At 35.8% G+C, this 25,267-nt stretch overlaps 2 pseudogenes; one reads left to right on the plus strand and one right to left on the minus strand.

The window, feature by feature from the left end:
- Window positions 1-18,694, minus strand: part of LOC100400751 (nucleoside diphosphate kinase homolog 7-like) — a 33,168-nt pseudogene extending 14,474 nt beyond the window's left edge.
- Window positions 18,695-19,008: 314 nt separating this feature from the next.
- LOC118150484 (peptidyl-prolyl cis-trans isomerase H pseudogene) lies at window positions 19,009-24,806 on the plus strand (annotated as a pseudogene).
- Window positions 24,807-25,267: the final 461 nt, after the last annotated feature.

The following is a 25,267-nucleotide window of genomic DNA, read 5'->3' on the forward strand; positions in this document are numbered from 1 at the left end:
TTTGAGAATTTAGATGATCAGGTCTTCTCGTTAAATTATACTGTGGACTCACACATAAATAATCAGTAACTTTGATGAATAACTAGTAATAATTAATGATAACTAGGGATTTATTCAGTAAGAGAGCAGTGCTGACACAGGAGGAGGGCAGATCTAGGACACTTAGAAGAATACCAGCAAGCAGCAGGCAATTATGATCACAATCATAGAGCTACAGACTGTCAGTCAATGGAGAAGAGGCCAAAGCTAATGTTGGAGAGATCCAATAAAAGGTGGCAGGGAAAAAGGTTTTAAGATTGAATGTACAAAGAAGACATTGTTCCTAGGGTAATTGGCAAAAAATGAAAATGGAGATCCAGGAATTAGGGGAAAAGACATGAGTTTTAGAATGAGGCAAGAAAACCAGTGTTGAAATGTAAGAGTGTTATCAATAGCTAGATTGATTTGATATTGAATTATTGAAAAATAATGGTCAAAAACACCTTCTATTCATCTGGACCAGGAATATGACTGGTTCTAAAACCTAAGAAAGAAAAGTTTTAATTTTCCAGAGCTATAAAATTTAAGGGAATTCAGTGACAGAAACTTATCATATTATTTTATATCCCCCTCCCTGGGGTTGAAAAACAGGGTGGATGACTGTTCCCTTTCTCCCATTGGATGACTCACTCTGGAGGTGGAGAGGAATGAAGGGGTCTGGTGGCCTCCAGGTAGAAAGACTTTCCTTAGCCCAGTGCTCTATCTTTCTGTTGATGTCACTTAATGCATTTTTTTCTCTATGTGGAGATTCAGAGTTTTCTCCATTAACTACACAAATGCCACAGTGCTGTTCTTCTCTAAGATAACTCCTGATATGTCAAGCTCATTATGTGTCTTCATTGAATGATGGTATTTCTGAGGTTATCTTTCTCTACATACAGTTACCAATATCCTATATTCATTGACTGAATCTACAGGATGCTGGTCAGCATCACCAGTCTCCTTTCCTGGAACACCATTTGTAGCTATCTTCCAGCACCTTTCCAGGAGAGCCAGTAGAAATACTATAATTTACCCTTCTCATAGCAACTATGAAATCATGCAGTTTTTTTTCAGGCTATATCTGATTTAAATTAACTCCGTATACCTTAACTTGGCCCAGATAGTTAAACCTAAGTCAAAGTAGAAGGTAGATCTACTGAACAGCCCCTAGTCTCCCCTACCCTCAAATGTAGGTTATGTGTCGGTTGACAAAGTGGAGTATATTATTTTGTCTTTGTAAATGTCATATAAAATTATGTTGGGGATTTGATAACAGCATCCAAAATATCTTTTCACAACATACGACTTAGAAGGCTGGACCCAGTGGCTCATCCCTGTAATACCAGCACTTAGGAAGGCCAAGGCAGGTGGATCACTTGAGGTCAGGACTTCGAGGCCAGCCTAGCCAACATGGTAAAACCCCATCTCTACTAAAAATACAAAAATTAGCCAGGTGTGGTGGTGCATGCCTGTGATACTAGCTACTCAGGAGACTGAGGCAGGAGAATCACTTGAACCTGGGAGGCAAAGGGCAAGGTTCATGTAGAGAGTCAAGAATTGAAGATACAGGAGATAAAATGAATAAATGATGATGAAAGTCATCAGAGAAAATAGTGTTGGGGTAATATAATGAGCATTGGAGAAGAGGTTAGGCTTTTCACAAAATAGAGATACTGGCTGGGTATGGTTGTCCATGCCTGTAATCCCAGCACTTTCGGAGGCCAAGGTGGGTGAATCATGAGGTCAAAGGATCGAGACCATCCAGGCCAACATGGTGAAACTGCGTCCCTACTAAAAATACAAAATTAGCTGGCTTTGGTGGCACTTGCCTGTAGTCCCACCTACTCAGAAGGCTGAGGCAGGTGAATCGCTTAAACCCGGGAGGTAGAGGTTTCAGTGAGCCGAGTTTGCCCCACTGTACTCCAGCCTGCTGACAGAGCAAGACTCCGTCTCAAAAAAAGAAAAAAATCCAAAATAAATAGAGATAATGTGTTTTCTTTCAGGCAAGAGCACAAGAGTTTAGATCAGGAAAATAGGAAGAAATTTTCAACCATGAAAGAGTCATGACATCTCAACCCTTAGCTATAATAATACACTTTTAAACCTTTCTAAAGAGCTGAAGTTTTCTGTTCATTATTGTAAAAGGGGACACATATGACATGGAGTACTTTATAACTATATTCAGGAAATTTATAGATACGTTCTTGTTGGGAAATGCAGCCGCGTGCATCCAGTCTTTTGAGTCCTGCACAGTGGCATGAGCGTGTGTCTTGGGGCCTAGATCATTCCCTTGCAAAGAGATAAAGAGCCCTCAGAGTTTGTATTGGGCATATCTTTTTGCTTGGGAATATTATTCCCTATTCTGGATTTGATTTGCACTTCTTTGTTCTGATTCAACATGCATGTCATATGGTACCTAACCAACTCTACAGCAGAATCTGTTCCCAGTTGGGAGGCAATGGAGTCCTTCACCTGTAGCACAGGAGGGACCCATCCAAACCCCCTCACTGTACTGGCTGTGGGGTGAGATCTGCTGGTCATGGGGTACCAACACTGTCTATTGAGCTAATCTTGCTCTGTCTCTTCTCTATGTTAATATAGTGTTATTCAATCCAGGGCCTGAATGAGCTGTATCTTTCTTGGCAACCCCAATACCTGCAAATTATACAGTGAGTTGGCATACTCAAACTGCTGCTCTTGGTGGTAGACAACAAATGTTAATTGCTCATCAATTTCAGCCTGGCCAGTCTTTTTAAAATAAAGCAAAAGACGAGGCTTTGCTCAATATGTTACTGATTCCCTGAGAGCCAGACTCATTTGGGGGCCTTGCTGCACTTTGCTAGGTCCAGACTCTCAACTGAAATTGCATTTTCCAAGATCAATTGCTTTTAGGGCTTACTTCAGTGATAGGTTACATCTCTGAAATAATAAAAATGGATCTTTCCCTTGGAAAAGAATAATGTTTGGCTTGCACCAAACCCTATGGTGTAAGATACTGAAGTACAGTGATGAAGTTCTAAATCACATTGATAGAGGTTTACTCATGGTGAAAAATTATTTTTGCAGTCACTGAGTGATTGAATGTGTAGTGAGAGGAGGGCAAAGAGAGGGTGAGGAAGTACTACTACAATCAAGAGTTACGTATACCAAAAAATTATTTTCTGGACTTTCTGGGTTTTGTTTGATAAAACTACAAATAGCTATCACTTCTAGATTGCTCACTACATGTTACAAACTGGACTATATAGATTTGCGTATTGTCCATTCAGGCTGCTATAACAAAATGTCATAAATTGGTTGGCTTATAAACAACAAACATTTATTTCTCACAATTTTGGAGGCCAGGAAGTATAAGAGCAAGGAGCCAGCTAGTTTGTTTGATGAGGGCCTGTTTTCTGGTCCATAGGTGACACTTTCTCACTGTGTCTTCACATGGTGAAAGAAGCTAGTTTTTCGCTTTACATATGTGTCTCCTTTATAATAATAAACTGAAAACTTCAAATCTTTGATTATCTAGGAAGCTTTAAAAGTGTATTAATTGATAATAGACTGGATTGGAAAAATGTGGCACATATACACCATGGAATATTATGCAGCAATCAGAAATGATGAGTTCGTGTCGTTTGTAGGGACATGGATGAATCTGGAAAACATCATCCTCAGCAAACTGACACAAGAACAGAAAATGAAACACCGCATATTCTCAGTCATAGGTGGGTGATGAAAAATGAGAACACATGGACACAGAAAGGGGAGTACTAAACACTGGGGTCTATTGGGGGGAAAAGGGGAGGGCCAGTGGGAGGGGGAGGTGGGGAGGGATAGCCTGGGGAGAAATGCCAAATGTGGGTGAAGGGGAGAAGAAAAGCAAAGCACACTGCCATGTGTGTACCTACGCAACTGTCTTGCATGCTCTGCTCATGTACCCCAAAACCTATAATCCAATAAAAAATTAAAAATAAATTAAAAAAAAAAAGTGTATTAATGTCCTTTTAAAAGAGATCTGGGATCCCTTCCACTCATGAGGACTCCACCCTCATTACCTAATAACTTCCTAAACACCCCACTCATAATACCAACAACTTAGAGGTTAGAATTTCAACATATAAATCTTGCAAGAACAGAAACATTCAGACCACAGCACATATATTAACTCATTTGTTCCTCATATAACACTGTAGAATAAATATTATCCTTCTGAGATTTGCAGTGGTTAGGTAATTTGCTTAAGGTCATAGGCTGACAAGGCATAATCAAGTTTTGAATACAAATCTATGTGGCTTTGAAGTTCATTCTCTTAACTGATATTGTATCTCATTTTTTTCTAAGACCCAGTTAATCATTCTTATCACCTGGAGAGCCTTAGAAAAAAAGATTCCAACATAAACCAAGTTTCAGAACAAGTGTTCTATACTAAGGAGGAAAGAAAGATGCACCACATACTACAGCACTAGACTATTATCACCCCCAACCACCCCACTCTACCTTAAAATAGCAACACAAAACAAAGAAATTAATACAATTCTGTGGGTAATGATGTAAGTGAAGTGAAAAGTATACTGATAACATTCTTGGACCTGTGATTTTAGTTGAATCCTAGCCAGGTTTCCATTGTAAAAGATTTCCTATTCTACCATATGTGGTTAGGAATATAAAAGGTAATCCTTCTGCTACATACACATGTACTTCAGGAGCAAGCTTAAGGGAATGTGTTCTTTTTCTGGATTCACAAGGGGGCACAGATTTAAGGGCAAGAACTTCCCAGCACAATGCCCTGCTCCCATCTCTCTCCATCCAGGAGATTTCACGGTTTTTGTTTGAATTTCATGGGCACGGGAAGAAACTAAGAGCCAATTGCTCCAGCAGAAGTTCTAAGGAATTCCTTTCATTGGCCCGGGGTCTTAGAGAAGGTGGGGGTTCCTACCAGGTTAAAAGTCCCCTACTTCCATGCCCCTCGGACTCCATTTTGGTCCCCTTCCATGAACATTCTCTCATGGAAGCTGCTTCTCCTCTGCTAAACTCCATCTGTCTCCTCAATTCCCTTCTACTCAGTGTGGAAGCTGTCTTTCCTCTCCTTGATTCCATCTTTCTGGATTCTCTCACTCAGTGTGAGAGTTAGGTGTTTCTTTCTCCCTCTCCTGTTTCTCTCTCTGTTTTAAATTACTTTCTACAAACACTTTTGAGTCAGGCATTTACTGTGCACTGCACTGTGGTCCCCTCTCTCACTCTTGTAAGGCCAGGAGATTAAGAACCTGGAGAAACATCCTCTCAGGGGAGCTGAGGGCACCCTGAACCCCAATATTACAAGCTCAAGAAAAATTAGACAATGATGACCAATATTTTAAGTAGGTGGAGACATCCTACTCAGTAAGATATAAGAAAGGATTTAACCATGTTTGTGTGAAGACAGACTTTGGATGGTATTATTAGAGTGGTTAGTATAATATGGCTTCCACAAATTCCTATAGCTTCAGTAAATTAGTCTAATCCATTCTCTTAGAATATTTTATCTTGTCAAATTCTCCTTTAAATTATTCTATAAAATATATACTACAACCTTCTATTCAAAAGGTAGTAATACTATCTAACCTCTGTTGAAAACCGGTATTCATTCTAGGCCAGTGCTCTGCAAGCTGCCATCCCTTTTAGTCCTCAATGTTTTCTGAAAACTATTTTTACTTAGTACTCTTTCCTCTAAACTGTGGTACCTCAAAAGATGTCTACTTTTCTGCATGGAAGCATTTTAGTCATTACTAAATCAAAATCACAGACACACACAATGTCTATGATTTATATGTTTTAACATGAAAATGGTAAACATGAGTAGAAATTAAATGAACATAGAAACTATGGCAATCTCACCAGATATTAACATATTAAAATGAGAGTTAAAACCTTAGTTTGGTTTTATATGGCTAGAGATAAAGGTCAATAGGATTTGGCAAGGCACCTGTCAGTGAATTGATTTCTTCTCATTCTTTCAAGGATCTGGATTATCACAAGCGTTTTTGTCTGATGAATCTAGAAACAGAATATCAAATAAAACTTTTTGAGAAAGCCTTTATTAAAAGAGTTTTTCTCACCCACACAGAAACATAGCATGTCTCAGACTATAGTAGATAAGAAAAGGAAGTGTTTTTAGGTGAGATAGTTAGAAAAATGGTTTTTTGTCCCTAATATTATACCAAAGAATCATTCATTCAATATATATTTATTGAATTACTACTATATACCTAACACTGTAGCAGAGAGGCTAGAGATGAGGCTTTTAAATCACCCAATACCTACTTGCAATCCTTGCCATATTCTGTGATGGCATTTCCATTTTATTGCTGTTGAAATTTTTTTATCTGAGCTCATATTTGCAGATAATTCTGAGAGTCTGTTTTCTTCTTAGATCAAGCCTGAATCCAATCACAGAGTAACTGACAGGGAGAGTAGAAATTTTAAACCTGTTTTTTATGCAGGCCATAGCTGGCATAGACTTCCAAAGATGGAAGGTGACCATGAGGAATCTTGTTGTCATACAAGATAAGAGAGAAGAAAGAACATCAGAAATTCGCTTAATCTGTTTCCAAGGAACTTGCTGGATTTTTGTGTTGCTATACATACGAACCTTCACAATTTCCTATATCTCTTCCCTGAAAAATAAGAGGATTTATGTTTTGGGTTTTTTTTAAGTTTTTTTTTTTTGTGTGTGTGTGTACATAGTAGGTGTATGTATTTATGGGGTACATGAGATGTTTTGATATAGGAATTCAATGTGAAATAAGCACATCATGAAGAATGGGGTATTCATCCCCTTGAGCATTTATTCTTTGAGTTACAACAATCTGATTACACTCTTTAATTTATCCAGTTATACTCTTTAATTTAATTTTATTCTTTAAATTATTTTAAAGTGTACAATTAAGTTATTAATATTGGCTATTAATATATTATTGACTCTTTAAATTATTTTAAAGTGTAGAATTAAGCTATGTTTGCCTATAGCTAGTGTTGTGTTATCAAATAGTAGGTGTCATTCATTCTGTTTTTCTCTGCACCTATTAACCATCCCCACCTCCCCACCACCCCTCAGTCCCCCACTAACTTTCCCAGCCTCTGGTAACCATCCTTCTACTCTTTATATCCATAAAATAAACTGTTTTGGTTCTTAGATCACACAGACAAATGGAAACATGCAATGTTTTTCTGTGCATGACTTATTTCATTTAACTTAATGATCTCTTCCATCCAGGCTCTTGCAAATGACAAGATCTCATTATGTTTTATGGCTGAATAATACTTCACTGTGTATGTATACCACATTTTCTTTTTCCATTCATCTGTTGATGGACACTTAGGTTACTTCCAAACCTTAGCAATTTTAAATACTACTGCAGCAAATGTAGGAGTGCAGATGATATACTGATTTCTTTTCTTTTGAGGTTGCTGGATCATATGCTAGCTCAAATTTCAGTTTTTTGAGCATCCTTCAAACTATTCTCCATAGCGGTTATACTAATTTACATTCCTACCAACAGTGTATGTGAGTTCCCTTTTTTCCCAACATCCTCAGCGGCATTTGTTATTGCCTGTCTTTTAGATATAAGGTATTTTAACTGATGCGAGATAAGAATTCATTGAAGTTTTGATTTGCATTTCTCTGATGCCCAATGATTTTGAGCACCATTTCAAAAAGCCTTTTGTCATTTGTATGTCTTCTTTTGAGAAATGTCGATTCAAATCTTTTGCCCGTTTTTAAAATCAGATTATTCCATTTTTTTCTGTTAGAATTGTTTGAGCTCCTTATATATTCTAGTTATTAATCCCTTGTCAGATGGGAAGTTTGCAAATATTTTCTGCATTCTGTACGTTGTCTCTTCACTTTGTTGATTGTATCATTTTTTGTGCACAAGCTTTTAAACATGATGTGATCCCATTTTTTGAAGTTCACTTGGGTTACCTGTACTTGTAGAGTATTGCTAAATAATTTTTTGCCCAGACCAATGTCCTAGAGATTTTCCTCAATGTTTTCTTGTAGTATTTTCATAGTTTGAAATTTGAGATTTAAGTAATTAATCACTCTGATTTGATTTTTGTATATGGCAAGAGAGAGGGGTCTAGTTTCATTCTTCTGCATATGGATATCCAGTTTTCCCAGCACCATTTATTGAAGAGACTGTCTTTTTTCTAGTGTATGCTTTTGGTACCTCTTTCAAAAATGAGTTCAATGTGGGAGTGGATTTATTTCCGAGTTCTCTATTCTGTTCCATTGGTCTATGTGTCTTTTTTAATGCCAAAACCATAGCGTTTTGGTTATGATAGCTCTGTAGTATAATTTGAGGTTGGGTAATATGATTCCTCCAGTTTTCTTCTTTTTGCTGTTGGTAGCTTTGCCTGTTCTGGGCCTTCTGTGGTTCCATATAAATTTTAAATTTTTTAAGATTTTTAAAAAATTTCTGCAAAGAATGTCATTGGTGTTACACTGAATTTATACATTGCTTTGGGTAGTATGGACACTTTAACAATATTGAGTTTTCTAATCCGTGAACATGTAACATTTTTTCATCTTTTGGTATCTTCTTCAATTCCTTTCACCTGTATTGCATAGTTTTTATTATAGAGATTTTTCAATTCTTTGGTTAATTCCTAGGTATTTAATTTCATGTGTGACTATTTTAAATGGGATTACTTTTAAAATATCTTATCCTTACACAATGTTTAAAATAACTTTTCTCCTTTGTGCCCTCAAAAAAGTTACACCTTCGGAAAAGGTACCTCATAATTTTGTGTAATATCAATGTGCCTATCATTATTTGAAAAGGAAGGTTTTTTCATTGTATAAACTCAAATCTTTTAGGTTTTCAAAAGAACTGAAATAACTTCCTTAATAATATATTCCATATTGCTTCCTCTCTCTTGTATTTCTTGTATTCTTTTGTTTTGGGGGAGTGTGTCCTGGGTGATTCCTGAGATAGGGTAAAAAGGAAGCAAATCTTTTAAGAACATGCATGTTTGAAACAAATTTCATTCTACATTAATATTTTAATGGTATATTTTCTCAGAATAGAATTATAAATGGGGAATCATCTTCCAGTTGTGATGGCATTTCTCCAAAATCTTTTAGTTCCCACTGTGGTAGTTGAGTAGTCCAGTACAATTCTGAGTTCTACTCCTTTGCATGTGACTTAGTTCTCGAAGTTTTTAAGATCCTATCTTTATTCCTAGTATGCTAAAATGCAGTGAAGATGTGTCCTGATCTGGGATTTTTTTTTTTTCATTCTTTTAGTTGGAGAATAGGGGAGGAGACATAAGATAAGTCCTTTAATCACCAACCATGTCCTTCAGTTATGGGAAATATTTTTGGAGGAATTGTTTGATACTTTTATTCTCTTCCTATTTTCTGTGTTTTCTTTCTTCAATCTGACAGACTTCTTTAATTCATATTGTCGGTTTTGTACCATTTCCCTCTATTATTTTTTTCTCTAAGGAGGGAATGTAGTAGTTAGATGCACATCCTTTGGAGCTACAGGTTCTGGGTTCTAATATGAACACCATTTACTAGGTGTCGACTTTGGATAAGTCACTTGTCTTCTCTGTTACACAGTTTTCCTATATAGAAATTGAATAGTGTCTATCTTCAGGTTTGTTATGAACAGAAAATGAATTAATGCATGCAAAGTGCTTATAACAGTGCCTAACACATTATAAGAGCTATATTGAATTTTCTATTATATTGTAATCATTACTTTATCACTTTGATGTTCTACCTTCTGTACATGTCTTCAACTTTGTCTTAAACTTTTTCCGTTGATATTTTCTTTTTTTAGAAATTTTGATATTATTTAATTTTCAAGATTTTTTCTTGAACAGCATGATGACAGTACTTAGTAATACTGTATTGTATACTTGAAATTCACTGAGAGAATAAATCTTAAATCTTCTCACCACACACAGAAGAGATATGTGACATGATGAATATGTTCATTGGCTTATAGTAATAATGTCACAATGTGTGAGTATATATGGAGATATATATATATATATATATATTATACATTATACACTGTAAATGTTTATAATTTTTGTCAACTCTACCTCAGTAAAACCAGACAAAAAGAGATTTTTCTCTGCTTACATGTCAATCTATAATTTTATCATGGATGCTATATCTTTTCTTTCTCTAAGGCGTTAATTAGAGTTTTACTTAAAGCTTTCTTATGCTTTCTTACACTGTCTCTGCTTCTGTTTCTTTGCTTTTTCTATTTGTTAATTTCGGCCTATGTTTCACATTGAAAGTTTTCATCAAATATCGGTTATCCTTGGCTCCCTACTCACATTTAAGAGTGAAGAAAGAACTGTCCATTTATATTTAAGAATAAAGCTAAAAAGCTATTTGAAAGGTCTTTGTTATTGTCTTAGTTAACTTGTGATATTCACTTTAAAGTGATTGTATAGAGACAATAGATACCTGGAAGGAGGACTGCCAATTTCTTGTGTATGAGGTTTTTCCCCTTTGAGAAGGCACTAATTCTTCAAAAATAAATTCTCTCAATTCTTGCCTGGTTGCTTGTGTTTGAGACGAGGTTAGACATTTCGATTCTTCCCATGAAATAATTCACTTAATGTCAGTGTTTTTTGTTTGTTTCTTTCTTCCACCTGCCACTGTGCTTGAAATGTCAATCTGGAGCATTTCTTAAATTTTTCCAAGGAACAGACATCTGATCACCTACTAGGATGAAGAGGACCTGGAATTCTAGTATCTCCTTATATAGTCTTTAAATAATTACTCTGTTTTCTGCCCCTACATTTTTCTTCCATTATCTTTTGAGATACTTGGTGTTTCAAACTCCGGAGCCTTTCCAATTTCCATGGGCTGTACTAATTTGCTTCTCACCAGCATTTCTTCCTGTAAGCATTTTGATCTTGATTTAATTAGCTTTGTTCAGCCAAGATGATTCCATCTGTTTTCTATATTTCAAATTTATGCTATTATTTCTCATCAATTTTTGTCTCATCTTGTGGTTCCTTTATCCTTATGGATTTATGCCTTTTCATTTCTCATAGTATTTGTGGATACAGGTTCTAAAACTGAACTCTTTGTGTTAGAAGCCTTGCTGTATCATATTACCAGCTGAGAGAGCATAGGTTATTTATTTAAGTTGTCTGCATTTCTATTTTATCTTTTCATGTATTTTCTTATTGAAAAACATAAATTAAAAAAAGCACCTGTATCATAAAAGTGAATACATGCAAAGTACTTAGAACAGTATCTGACACAAAGTATCTGTTCAATAATTGTCAACTGTTACTATTGTTATCACTATTAACATATTACCATTGTTTAGAAGTTTCAGATAGGAGTAGAGGTAAACATGTGCATTTGATTCTCTATATTTAACCATTAGTTTATTTTTAAAATGTAGATGAGACAAGTGAGGACTCTATTATTATTGTCCTAGAGAACTGAGAAGAACAGGACAAAGTAATTGTGGTCAGCTTTTATATATGATATTCCTTAAGAGCTTGGAATGAATAAACTTTAAATAATTGGTACATGAGTCATTGCATTTCTCTACTTTCCTGAACTCATTACCAGTTTCATCTTAATGATGGTTTCCTTTACGGTCACAAGATGGCTATAGCAGTTACATATCTCTCATGCAGATATGACAATGTCTAGATGCAGAAAAGGTGCAATGTTATTTATATCTTCTTCTGAAGAGTGAACAAATCTTTCTCAGAACCCCCCAACAGATCTTCACTCATATATCATTGGCTACAATCCATTAATTACCCTTAAATCAATCACAGGCAATAAAAATAGAACCACAAAAATTGGCATAGATTGATTAAGGCTTATGTCTTGGCCTGCGACTAGAATCCTAAGCTCTTGGGTCATATGGGGCAGGAGTGCACACATAAAATAAATTGTGTTGTTGTAAGAAAAAAGGCTGGGTACAGCGGCTCATGCCTGTAATCCCAGCAGTTTGGGAGGCCAAGGCAGGGGGATCACTTGAGATCAGGAGTTCAAGACCAGCCTGGCCAACACAGTGAAACCCCCATCTCTACTAAAAATACAAAAATTAGCCAGGTGTGGTGGTGTCTGCCTGTAAGCCCACCTAATCAGGAGCCTGAGGCAAGAGAATCACTTGAACCCAGGAGTGGAGGTTGCAGTGAGTGGAGACTGCACCATTGCACTCCAGCCTGGGCGACAGAGCAATACTACATCTAAAAAAACAAAAAACAAAAAGAAAAAGAAAAAAAAGGAGGGGAAGGAGATGTTCAGTAGGCAAACAAGTGATGCTAAGAAATGGATTCTCCAGGTTGTTCTATCAAGTCATAAATATTGAGTATACCTCAAGAAGATTAAGACCTATAATTTTAATGAGCATATTGGGAAAGCAAAAGTGGATTTCCCTAATGCCTAGTAAGTATTCTGTAATGCCTAATACTAGGCCTATTGGTATTCAAATCAAATTGCCATTGTAACTTAAAGCTTGCTTGCCACAGTGTTGCAAATAGCCAGCTTCATTGTTCAGATAAAAACAGATAAACTTTCCCAAGTTAACTACTTCCTTGCCCTTTAGGCATTATGCATGAGATAGATGAAAACTGGGTAAAATAAATATAAATGTATATTGCATTCAGAAGTGAATGTCAGTGCAGTTTCCTTACTCTTACCTATGCCCAAAGAGTATCTGAGAATAGTGAATGAATCGCTTACCTGACTTCCTGTCTTCTTGAGTATAATTCAGAAAATGAATTATAATTCTCCAATTTGCCTTACACACTGTAGTGAGCTAATTACACTTTTACAGTTCAGCCTCCTTAAAAATCAAACTGTGGAAGTTGTGATAAACCTACTGGCAATTAAGAGACAGCAAAATGGATTATCTCCAGATGCTCATGAGACTTCCTGAAGTTTGGAGAGTCACATCTGTTTCTGCTATACTTTGGTCCTTGTTGTTGTTGTTGATTATGGGAGCTTTTTGTGGCCCTGTTGAGTTGCAGATATGCAAATGAGCTTTATCCAAGCATGCTTACTTTCTGGGATGAAAAGTTTCCAGGCAGATACACAGCAAGAAGTCACAGTACATTCATTCTCAGAGCCTGAAAAATGTATGTTAGGTCTCATAACTAAACTTCCAATTTTGGAGAGAGACAGTAGAAGCTTATGATATTTTTCAGTGTGATTTGGATTGGAAAAGAGGTGAAACATTTTTCTACTTTGGAATGCACTGATAAGAACAAAAATATTGCCCCTAAATAAGTCCAATACAGCCTGTAGTATTCTTTCTTTCAGTTTCCTATTTCTTCTTCATTCAGGTTTCCTACAAAAATTTCATTTAATTCTGCATTAGGAGCACGTATGCAGAAAGTTATAAAATGCAGAGACATTTTTCTTTGGCACAGATATTTCAGTGACATTAAAGTTTAAAGTGATTTTTTTTATAACAGTTTTGCTAATCCACATGTAGAGTCAGTTCTGAGATGATCACTTATAGCTGAATCAATCATTTGAGATGGGTTTGGGGTTAGGAGTCAGAAATGACAGCTAATTGAACCATCAGCAGAACAACACAGCTATTTCTACAAGCAAAAGAAATGAATCAACCACGTATATTTGTTCATATAGACATGACATTTGCTGATACTATGTCAAAGCCCCAATCCATCCACAAAATAGTTGCTTTATTTTATCTTATAAACACTGCACATGACTCCATTAATGTAAATTTCCTTTCAACTTATCCAACTACTTATAGGAAATTTTAGTTGTCCATCGTTTGTAGAAATTTATCACTTGAGATTATAATAGATTTATTTTATTAGCTGTATGTCCAGACTATACTGTCTGGTACAAGAAACTAAGCCTATGATGATTTTTAAAAATTTAGTTCTATGCACTGAATAGTTACATGATTGGGTACAATAACTTACACTTAACATTTGTAATATTTGTCATACATAATATTTGCAATAGCAAATGACATTTACAAAGTTACTGTTGTATGTCTACTGCAGGGATAAATGTGATGCAAGATAGGTAAGAGTTGAAACACACAGTTTGTATACCTAATTCTGGTTAGGCTTCTTTGAGAGAAGTAGAGTGTCTGGAATGAAATAGATTTATTCTAGTGTGTGATGGTGAGCCTATGTTATGGTCTAAATGTTTGTGTCCTTGTGCCTCCCAGTTGATGTATTGAAACCTAATCTCTAAAGTGGTGGTATTAAGAGGAGAACCCTTTAAGAGGGGATGAGGGCTCTACCCTCGTGAATAGTATTAATGCCCTTATAAAAGAGGCCCCATGGAGTTTCTTCACCCCTTCCACCATGTGAAGATACAGCAATAAGGCACCATCTGTGAAGCTGAGCAAGTTCTCACTGGACATCAAATCTGCTGATACCTTGATCTTAGACTTTCCAGTTTCCAGAACTGTGAAAAATAAATTTCTGCCATTTATAAACTATCCAGTCTAAGATATTTTGCTATAGCAACCCAAATTAACTAAGGCAGCCTATACCTTGAATAATATGTTTATTTCTGGTTGTCACACTAAGAAAAGCCATCTAGAGGCTAGAACTGTGTATGTAGAATAAAAAGGACCTAAGAGGGTGAGACTGTCATGGGCATATGTGAAAGAAGAATTGTACTTGTTTTGTGTGATAGAGGATATAACTAGGACCAAGGATTGGATGGAGATTATGTGAAGAAAGAATTCATTATATTTTAAGAACTTGTTTTCTTATTGCTACTCTATTGAGGAAAGTGGAGTTTATTACACTCCTCAGTTGATGGCACACTGATTATCATTGCTGCTTGCAAGGACCACATTTATTTGATTGTTTTTATCTATTTTTATTTCTCATACCACTAGGCAATTATTCTAATCCTTTACTGTTTGTCTACTTGTAAAATGTGTTTTGTTGTTTTTTACTTGCATATATAGTTTACATAAGTAATATTTTGTATAGATGTCATTCTATTTATTTCCTTTTTCACTCCACGTTTTCTAAGTTCTGTTTAGTTTGCTGCATGTATTTTGTCATTTGTAAATGGTACATAATCTCCATAGTACAGCTGCCACACTTTACCAATTAAATTGGCTGATTATGTGATTAACTATCATTTCTGACTCCTAACCCCAAATCCAGTGATGAGTATCCTGATCACATCCAACTTCCTGCCACCATAAACGACATTGCAATGAATAGCCTTACACATCCCATTTTATACTTTTGTAAGCCTATATCTTCAGGGTCATACAGTGTATGCATAAATAGCTCCCTTTTGCTCTATAAAATGACTTCTATCAATAGTGTATGAAGGGTTCTGGAGCCTAGGGCTTAGCAAACTTTTTCTGTGAAGAACCAGATAGTAAATATGTTAAGCGTTTCAGACCACTAGAGAGTCTTTGCCACCCTTCCTCTTTCTCCTCCTCCTTCATCCTCTTCTTCTTTGAATCATCCAACAAAAATGTTAAAACCATTCCTATCTTATGAGCTATACAAAAATGGGCCAAGAACCTCATTAAACTCTTGGGCTATATAGATCTAGCCCTGCATTTCTGCCAACATGTGGCAGATGATTCACTTCTCTAATTTTGGCCAGTGTCGTAAGTATCAAGCGAGTACTTACTATTTTAACTTCCATTTCTCTGATTATCAATTAGTTAGATCATCTTTTAAATTATTTGTTAACATTTGAGTTTTCTCATCAGTAAATTTCCTATTACAACTTTTATATTATTGGTTCTTAGTGGTTTCTTATACATTGGAAACTAATTCATTGTCAGTTTTAGGCTCTTTAAGTCTCTTTTTAAATCCGTTATTTGCTCACTAATGTTATACATGGTGTCTTTCATTGAACAGAAATACTTAATTTTGATGTGTTTCAAGAGTTTTCTAACAGTCTGAGCTACAAACAGAGTAAATGGACCACCACAACAGGTAGTGAGTTTCTGAGCACTAAAGTGTTTCTTGAAAGGCTGAGTGGTCATTTGGCATCATTGTTGTATTGCAGTGTTCCAAATATTAAACGCTACAATGTTTGGAAAAGAGTATTATGGTCTTTTTTGATACACATGAAATTATTTGAGATTATTTGATACACATGAAACAGTTTGAGAGCATCTGGAAATCACAGGATTTGTGCAGTAAAAGAAATATTAGTGATTCATTTAATCCAGATTTCCCATTTTCCATGGTAAGAAACCAAGGCCAGAACAGGGGAGATACTTGCTCAAATTTCCCACAGCTAGTAAGTGGCAGAGGCTGGACCAGAATTTCTTGCTTCATAGTCCACTGCATTTTCCATTACCTCAAGATAAATTCTAAATTTAATGGGCCAGCAGTAAACACTCTAGGTGGTTTCAGTGGTGGGAGAATAGCACTGAGGTAGAAAACGTATGCAGAATGGGGCATCTACAAGTTTTCCTAGAATTGACTGGTTCATGGTAAATGCTAATGCTACTTTTATGACTATATATAATCTATGTTGTTGCCATTTATGAAAACAATTATAAAGTCATTATCCACATTTTTCTCTCACCCAAATTATTATGAAGCCTGAAGCTTTTCCAAGCACCCCAGGCACAAATTGTATTGTCTTTTTCCTCTAATGCCAGATACTAAAGAAAATACTGTGCCTTTTCAGCTGAACTAGAACTGTGTAACAAATGAAAATATTGCAGAATCCTTAAGATCATGCATTTAAGAGAGCTACTAGCTGCCAATACTTGATATGCGCAGATCGGAAATTCAATCCCTTCCCACAGTGCTTGGCAACAAAGTCTTTCAAGATCTGTGCACTATTATCCACTCTAGTGGAAAAGCTTATGAAAGAATTTGAAGTTTTTTTAAGGCGGTGCCACCCTAAGTAAAATCAGCTTATTTTAGACCTGCCCTGGCACTGCTAAGAAAAACAAATAGTTTCTCTAAACGAGTTTTTTTTTCCTACCCTAAGTTTAAGACTTTTGGTGCTTTACACATTGTTAGATCACAAAATAAGATTGTGAGACTCTTTCTGTGAGGTTGTATCAACAATACCAAGCAACTCTTATACTGTACTGATACTTATATATTAATTTCTAATATTAGAGATTTTTGTGTTGGTGGAGGGTGAGGGGCAAGGAGTCAACAGGCTGGGAAAATGTCATTATATTATATGACAGCCATACTTTGAGTGGGCTTTTTAGGTACATGTAAATGACAGGAGTTCAGATAAGATACTCCTGGTTTGTTTTTGGTTTTTTTTTCCCCCTCAATAGGAATAATGCTTGAATGAGCTAGTTTCCTTTTCTGAGCAGCACAGTGGGAGATTTCACAGTTTTCTCCCAGGCCTTTTCGAAACTTGACAGCTAACTGGAACAGTACAAAGGCCACTTTCATAACCTTTGCTCAGCTGCAATTCTTCTCTTGCCTACTCACTTCCACAATGTGTCTAATTGTCCTGTACAAGAGTGTCTATTTGATGTATCTTGAGTACTGTGACTGTCCCGATAAGTGTTGGCAAAGTTCAGAGTGACTGGGAGCAATTCTTTATACCACACGTGTTCTTATTTTTCAGTGTTGTCTACTTTTGACCTGGACTAGCTGCTATGCTGAAACTATTTCTATTGCCCTTTCTCTAGGAAAACTGAATACTGTTCTGGGATTGAATAGTTTTCCTACTGACCCCTTCCCCTAGCACTACATCTGCTTCCATTATATTTTCTTTTTATTGTGTAGCTTAAATATACAATTTAAACACCCTGCTTATTTTTTCCACAAGTCAAAACATTCCCTGCTTGAAATGAGAAGAAATAAAAACAAAAGAAATAAAAATGGAAAGGAAGAAGAAGGAAGTCTGTCTTCATTGGACCCTCCTTGGGCAACAAATGGCATGTGTGAGAGTTCTAGCTAGAAAGAAATGCTGATTAATGATTGAACAGTGCTAACTCAGTTCCACTTCCATTCTAAAAGCTGAAAGAGTAGGTAAGGAACTAGCAGTCCCTGTAGTATGGTGAAGCACGCTTCCTTTTCTATGTAAAAGCAAATGAACTTACATATAGAGTGCCTCAAACCACTCCCACTGCTGCTCATGATTGGCCTAAAGCACCTAACTCTGTTCTCCCTGAGGAAAGAGGATACCAACTTGCCACTGTCCGCATACTCTTTTAGGTTTCCAACTCTCTTCTCTAGCTCATCACAAGTATGGGTGAAGCCTAGATAAATATATATATAATGACTAGGGATATAGTTAATAACTGCTTCAAGAAAGGCAGAATAGGGTGCCAAAACATAATTCCCTGCTGGGACTATAATAAATTGAGATAATATATTAATTAATAAAATCTTACCTGTACCAAATATGACTCCTGCAGGTTATAACTCAGGGTTCTATCCTTTTCTGTCCTTAAGAGAAAGTTAGGGGTGAAAGATGACACATTTATTAAGATTCAGTGTGTGAGATGTCTAGACATCCTGAATGAAACACAGGTAATCCTAGTCATCCGTGATGAGATATTAAATACGTATAATAAACTGTCAAAAGTATGGTCTCTCCCAATGACCTCTAGGAAGAATGCTATTGTTTTGATAATTCATGATTTTCTTATCGGTTTCCAACACAAGAAAAAATCTTGTGTCTCACTACTGGACTTCTTCTCACCATGAGAACTACTCTGAGTACCTGGCTGCCCATGTTGACATTGTTTTCCACATGCATTCATGAGTATGAGAGCAGGTCTTTCCATATATAAAAAAAAAAAAAGCTAATTGTATCAGGTGCAGTATGAATTGACTATCAGGTATATTAACCCAGCTCTCATTATTAGGAGTCTTTCGTCACCTATGGGCCTTTTTCCCCCCAAAATATATTTATTTTTGGAGGACAGTAAAGAGGTAAATGGTATGATGAATCATTGCTGTTTCTTATCACGAAAACATTAAATAGAATCATGAACTACCAGAAAAAGTTCATCAACCCTTGCTCTACTGCCTTTCTTTATGAGGATAATGCAGCCCCCTAAATCAGGACGTGTCAGCGGTGAAAACTGGAGTTGCCAAGTCTCCATCGGAAACTTCATGGTAAAAAGCATAAACATTATTTTTTTTCCTTTTATGACATTCAGATAAAGCCTTAAAAATTTATTCTCTCTCTTTCTGTTTCAGTGATCTGATACTCTGTTCGAGATTCATTAAGTTAAAGGCTGACATTTTCTCTGATCACAGACTCGACTTCAGTCTGCAGATACTATCCTGCAATTCAGCACACATTGCTATCTATTCATCGTGGAGGAAAAGCAAATTGCAAATATTTTACTCAGCCAAATCATTATGTGCTTAGGATATTCAAAGTTACACAAAGCTAAGTAACATGTACCTTCAGATGCTTGGCATTGTAGTTACAATGTAGTGCAAATAAACAAGTATTTATTGGGCACTTATGTGTCTAGCATTGTAATCATGGCTTTTCTTTAAAAAACACTTGACATAGCTGGATGGATACAAGAGATTTTCTGGGCAGAATTTCTTCTGAAATTTTCCCTCCACTGGCTCATTATTTTGCTATTGGAACCTTTTTTTTGGATCTCAAAAGGTGTTGATTTTCAGATCCTCTGAGGGTAATCAAGACACACTGGATATGACAATTAGAGCAATCATTGCAGTTTTTACTGGCAGGAAACAAGAGTCAGAATTGGACTTGAGATGAATATCGAGACTGAGAGAAAGTTTTAATTTGAGAGGGAAGATGTACATTAAATGAGAAGGGAGAGAAGGTGGAGGTCATCTCTGACTAGCCCTCTCTCCCTCTTAGTTTTGCTAATAATCTGTCTTTTGTGTGGGTTAAAGAGTGTAAACTTCCAAAAAGAAGCAGAGCCAGTTATGTCTAAGTTGAAGCAAAAAGTACATTTTACTGTTGAAGACTTGTTTGATTATCCAAGCCACTGCTTTTTTTAAAAAAAAAAAAAATGGATGATGTTGAAAAGTTCAGAATCTAGTACATTCTTGAGATGTTGCTTTGGGTAACATGTGCCAAATCATTCTCAGGCACAATTAACAAAAATATCTGTATCACAATGATTGAATGTTCTCAACTAGTTTGTCCCTTTTGCTTCTCTCTCTTTCTGGCAAGCCTTTGAATAAGTTGGAACACTGAAATTGCATGCAGATTTTAAAGACACTGATGTATAATTCAATAGCACCTCATTGTTTTTAAACATCAAGATTTCACTACTGATTTTCTTGAGAAAGAATTCATTCCCACATTTGTCATTCACAGAGGAGATACAAGGCGACCTCTTTTGTAGTGATTTTCATGAGTAAATGATAGAAAATATGAAGGAAAAACATTATTTCTTGTGTTTTATTTGTAATACCCTATGTATCTGCCTGCACTCTAATAGTTGAGGACACAAGAAAGGAAGTTTGATGAGAAAGATGTAAAATATAGAGATGAATTTTCACCATATTATGTAGTCAGCAGTAAAGGTAGAGAAGGCCAGCAAGACAGCATCTTCATGAGTATTATAGTGGGCTCAGAGTGAAGCAGGTATTCAAGTATTTCATAATACCATGCCGCCACCTTCTCGGATGATGTTATATTGACCTGAGTATAGCAGCAATCCTGTAGTATAAGGTTTCATCTCAAATCATTCAAAGTGGCTTGAAATTATACACTGGCTGATTTTAAAAGGTGGGTTAGAATCATAACTTGCTTATTTGTTTTAAAGAAAACTATGCCATCTGCTTGCATAATGATTTGTAACTTAATGCTTTATTCAATCTTTCTATATAATTGAGCCTAATTGTTCTCTAATATTGAAAGGCCTAAGCTTTATATGCAACAATTACTATCTTTGATATTTCTCTGAAGGTGCTTTTGAATAATAAGTACATACACCTTTTAGATTATCAATGTTTTATATTCCAAGACTGCTATTTATACTTATTTGTATTCTTAGTTTATAATATATAGTATTCGGGAGAATAAACCCTTGGGAAAGCTATGCAATAAGGATTCTAAGAGACATTTATGTCCTATTTATTTTTAAAGTTTCCATACAAAAGTGCTTGTTGTACAGAAATAACCAGAATAGCTTATATATATATATGATGCTTGGAAAGATCCCCAGGGTCTTCATTATTTACATTGTTTGATAGCCACATTCTAATTGTTGATAGGTTAAGGCCAGTGTTCTTAGACTGATGTTGTCAAGATTTTCTTTCCTCTATCTTAAAAGTTAAAACATTCAAAAGAATTAATAATATGTATTGAGCAATTACTACATGAGAGATACAAAGGATGGATAGAATTTTTGTAATTAGAGAGCAAGAAGAAGTTTTTGGATTTGAAATAAACAGTACAAATAAGACAGAGTGCAGGATATGCTGTAGGTCAGTGTTTGGTTGAAATAGAGGAAGACTTTCGTGCAGGATAAAAGATGGAGAATTGGCTAGAAAGGTTAGAATTAGATTGTAAAAAAGCCTGAATGTTAAACTAAGCAATTTGTTTCACCTTATAGGCAATGGGGAGCCATGGAGTACCATCAGTAATTCACTTATTTTGAAAGTAGAAACATTTCGGCATTCTATCATCTATAACTTATTATAGAATGCAGACGTTTATTTGGAAACGCAATAATCCTTTAACTCTTAGCATGACAACCCATGTTGATATACAGCATTACATTTTCCCTATATGAAATACTATATGAAGAATAAAATCGATTTATATTTCAACTTTCTTTTTATTTGGAAATGGTGATCAACGTTGATCTTGATCTTTAGGCAGTGATATTGATCATTATCATTACCTTTATCAAATTCCAACAATGTGCAAATAGAAGTGTAAACCATACAACTTGGCAAGGTAGTTCTCATGGTTGAATAAGTGGAGATATTTCAAAGTGAATAAGAAAACTGTTAACCTCTTTGGATTTTTCTTTTGGTCAGAATCATTAAAGGGATTGGTATTGGGGTGAGATTTGAACTCTGTGAGATCAGAAACTATGACATACTTAGTCTACTATTGCCAATATTCAGCACATAATTATATGCCTGGCACATATTTAAGAGACTAAAAGGAACTTATCAAGTGAATGAGTGAATGAATGATATTCTGGACTTCTGTGATTTTTCCTAATACGATTTCACCCCCTTTTCACTTCAGTCACCTATCACCACTTGTACATTGTTATCTCTAAAATTCATCCACTCTTAAGACATGTTAATTAATGCAACACATGATCATAAATGGATCCCAGACAAGAAGGAGCCATTAGGAGGAAAGTCTTAGGCAAGTGTGGTGGCACACTGCTACTGTAGTCTTAGGTACTGGGGACTCTGAGGTGGGAGGATTGCTTGAGCCCAGGAAGTCAAGGCTGCAGTGAGCCGTGATGGTGATATTCGAATAAGAATTTTAGATATTAAAATTATATAATTGCAAATTTTGTGACATAGATCATTGTTCTTTGATTACATAAGATGGTAACAGAATTTTTGCAGAAACTGGATAAACATTATACAATAATTATTTTATAATTTTGATAACACTTGTGAAAACCTAAAACTTTTAAAAATTGTAAAAATTGAAGGAAAAAAATTTTCTTAAACTTTTTCACCCTCAAGATATTATTATTACATTGTATTACTCATTTCATTCCCCCTGAGTTTCACTCCTACATATACCCTCATAATATTTTTGTTAGTCTATTTTTAAATGTATAATTGATATATAATGATTGCAAATATTTATGGGTATGACGTGATGTTTCAATGCATGTATACAATTTATAATGATCAAACTGTGGTAATTGTCAATTACTATTAATGTTTATAATTTATTTGTAGTGATGACATTCAAATTACTCTCTTCTAGCTATCTTGAAATATATGTTGTATTATTATTTGCTGTAGTCACCCTACCGTGTAATAGAACACCAGAATTTATTCTTCCTCTTCTTGAGGTTCAGAAAACAACATCCTAAAAAGAAAGCCTCAGTGGCAGCTTCAGAAACAAGTTTTTCTCTGACCTTCTCCTGCCCTCTTCAGTTCCATTTTCCTCCTCACTCTGTCATCCCAGAAGTAGGCATAGAGACTAGAATCGCTCTTTTCCAAGCTGGGTCATAGAAACCAGTACCCCTTTTCCCCAAAGCCAGACATAAAATCTAAAAATATTCTATGTAAAAACTGGTTGTAAAGAAATAATCTGACCTACTTTGTTTGACTGTAGGTCATAAGACCCACATTCGAGAAAGGGCACACTCAGAAGGAAGGACTACAGGTTCGGAGAGGCCGGGAAGATTCTAGACAGACAGGCCTTGCTGAGTTTCCCTACTCAGTCTATTAGCATTAGATCATACCTTTTTCTTCAATCATACTTCTAGACCACTGTCCACACTTCATTAACCTCAGCTTTATAAAAGTTAACAATTTCCCCTATATTTTTGAGGTCATCATTCTGAAGCCTCCTGTGTACACATGTTAAATAATTTGTATGCCTTTTCACCTAATTTGTATGCCTGTCTCATGTTAGCGATTTTTCAGCAAACCTTGGCCTCTACACTTTCTAACTGTAACTTTGTACCTGTTGACCAACCTCTCCTGATTCCATGTCCCTGCTCCCCTCCCCAGATTCTAATAATCATTATTTCACTCTCTATTTCTATAAAATCAACTTTTTAAGATTCTGCATATGAGTAAGATCATGTGGTTTTTGTTTTTTATGCCTGGCTTATTCTACTTAGCATAATATTCTCCAGGTTCATCCATGCTGTCACAAGTAACAGGATTTCATTCTGTTTTATGGCTGAATAATATTACATTGCATATATGTACATTTTATTTATCCATTCATTTGTAGGTAGACATTTGGTTTGACTCCATATCTTGCATATTGTGAATAGTGTTACAGTAATTATGGGTGTACACATATCTCTGATATATTGATTTAATTTCCTTTGGATATATATAATCAGTAATGAATGGGATTGCTGGATCATATGATAAATCTATTTTTAATTTTTTGAGGAACCTCCATACTATTTTTCATAGTGGCTGTACTAATTTACATTTCTACCAACAGTGTAGGTTTTTTTTCCTCCCTATCCTCCCAATGCTTTTTAGCTTTCATTTTTTTTTATAATAGTCATTTTGATGGGGGTAAAATGATATTCCATTGTGGTTTCTGTTTGCATTTCTGTGATGATTAGTGGTGTTGATCATTTTTTTTCATATATCTGTTGGCCATTTCTATATCTTCTTTTGAAAAATGTCTGGACTTCTGCTTCTGAGTCAGAGCCATGGTGGCGACAGATTCAAGCCCTGTCCCCCATGGTGTTCTTTGATGTCAGTTTTGGCAGTCAGGAAGTTGGCCACATGACGATCCAGCTCTTTGTAGACATTGTAGGCAGTCCTGCATCACAGAATTCAGAAAAGATGGGGTTCCAATAGGATATAAAGGAAGCACCTTCCACAGCATCATAAAAGAGTTCATGATCCAGGGTGGAGATTTTGTCAATGGAGATGTTTACTGGTGTCACCAGTATTTACCAGGGCCCATTTGCCAATGAAAATTTTAAAATCAGATACTCAGCTCCAGGTCTGCTTTCCACGGTGAACAATGGTCCCAGTACAAATGGCTGTCAGTTCTTTATCCCTGCTCTAAGTGCAATTGTCTCAACTGGAAGCATGTAGTGTTTAGAAAAATCACTGATGGACTTCTAGTGATGAGAAAGATTGAGAATATTCCCACAGGCCCCAACAATAACCCCAAGGTACATATGATGATCTCACAGTGTGGGGAGATGTAGTCCAGACCAAGACTGAATCAGGCATTCCCTTCCTCTTGGTGATGTTTTTCAGTAAGATAATCTGGACTGGCCCATGTGTTTGCTTCCCTGCCTGCTGCTACCCCATTTGATCAACAGACTCTGGAAGTATCAGAGATTCAGAATCCAAAATTGTGTTTAGGTTTTCAACTATAAATGAGGTTTTTTGTATGTTTAAAAACAAGAAAGAAAGAAAAATGTCTATTCAGATCTTTTGCCCATTTTTAATTGGATTATTTGGTTGCTTCCTATTGTTTATATATTTTGTTATAAGTCTCTTCTCAGATGCATAGTTTGCAAATATTTTCATCCAGTCTATAGATTGTCTTTTCACTCCATTGATTATTTCCTTTGCTATGCAGTAGCTTCTAGTTTTATATAATCTCATTTGTCTATTTTTACTCTTTCTGCCTGTGCCTTTGAGTTCTTATTAAAAATTCCTT

This window comes from Callithrix jacchus, chromosome X, assembly GCF_049354715.1.
Source record: "Callithrix jacchus isolate 240 chromosome X, calJac240_pri, whole genome shotgun sequence".
Classification (NCBI taxonomy): Eukaryota; Metazoa; Chordata; class Mammalia; order Primates; family Cebidae; genus Callithrix; species Callithrix jacchus.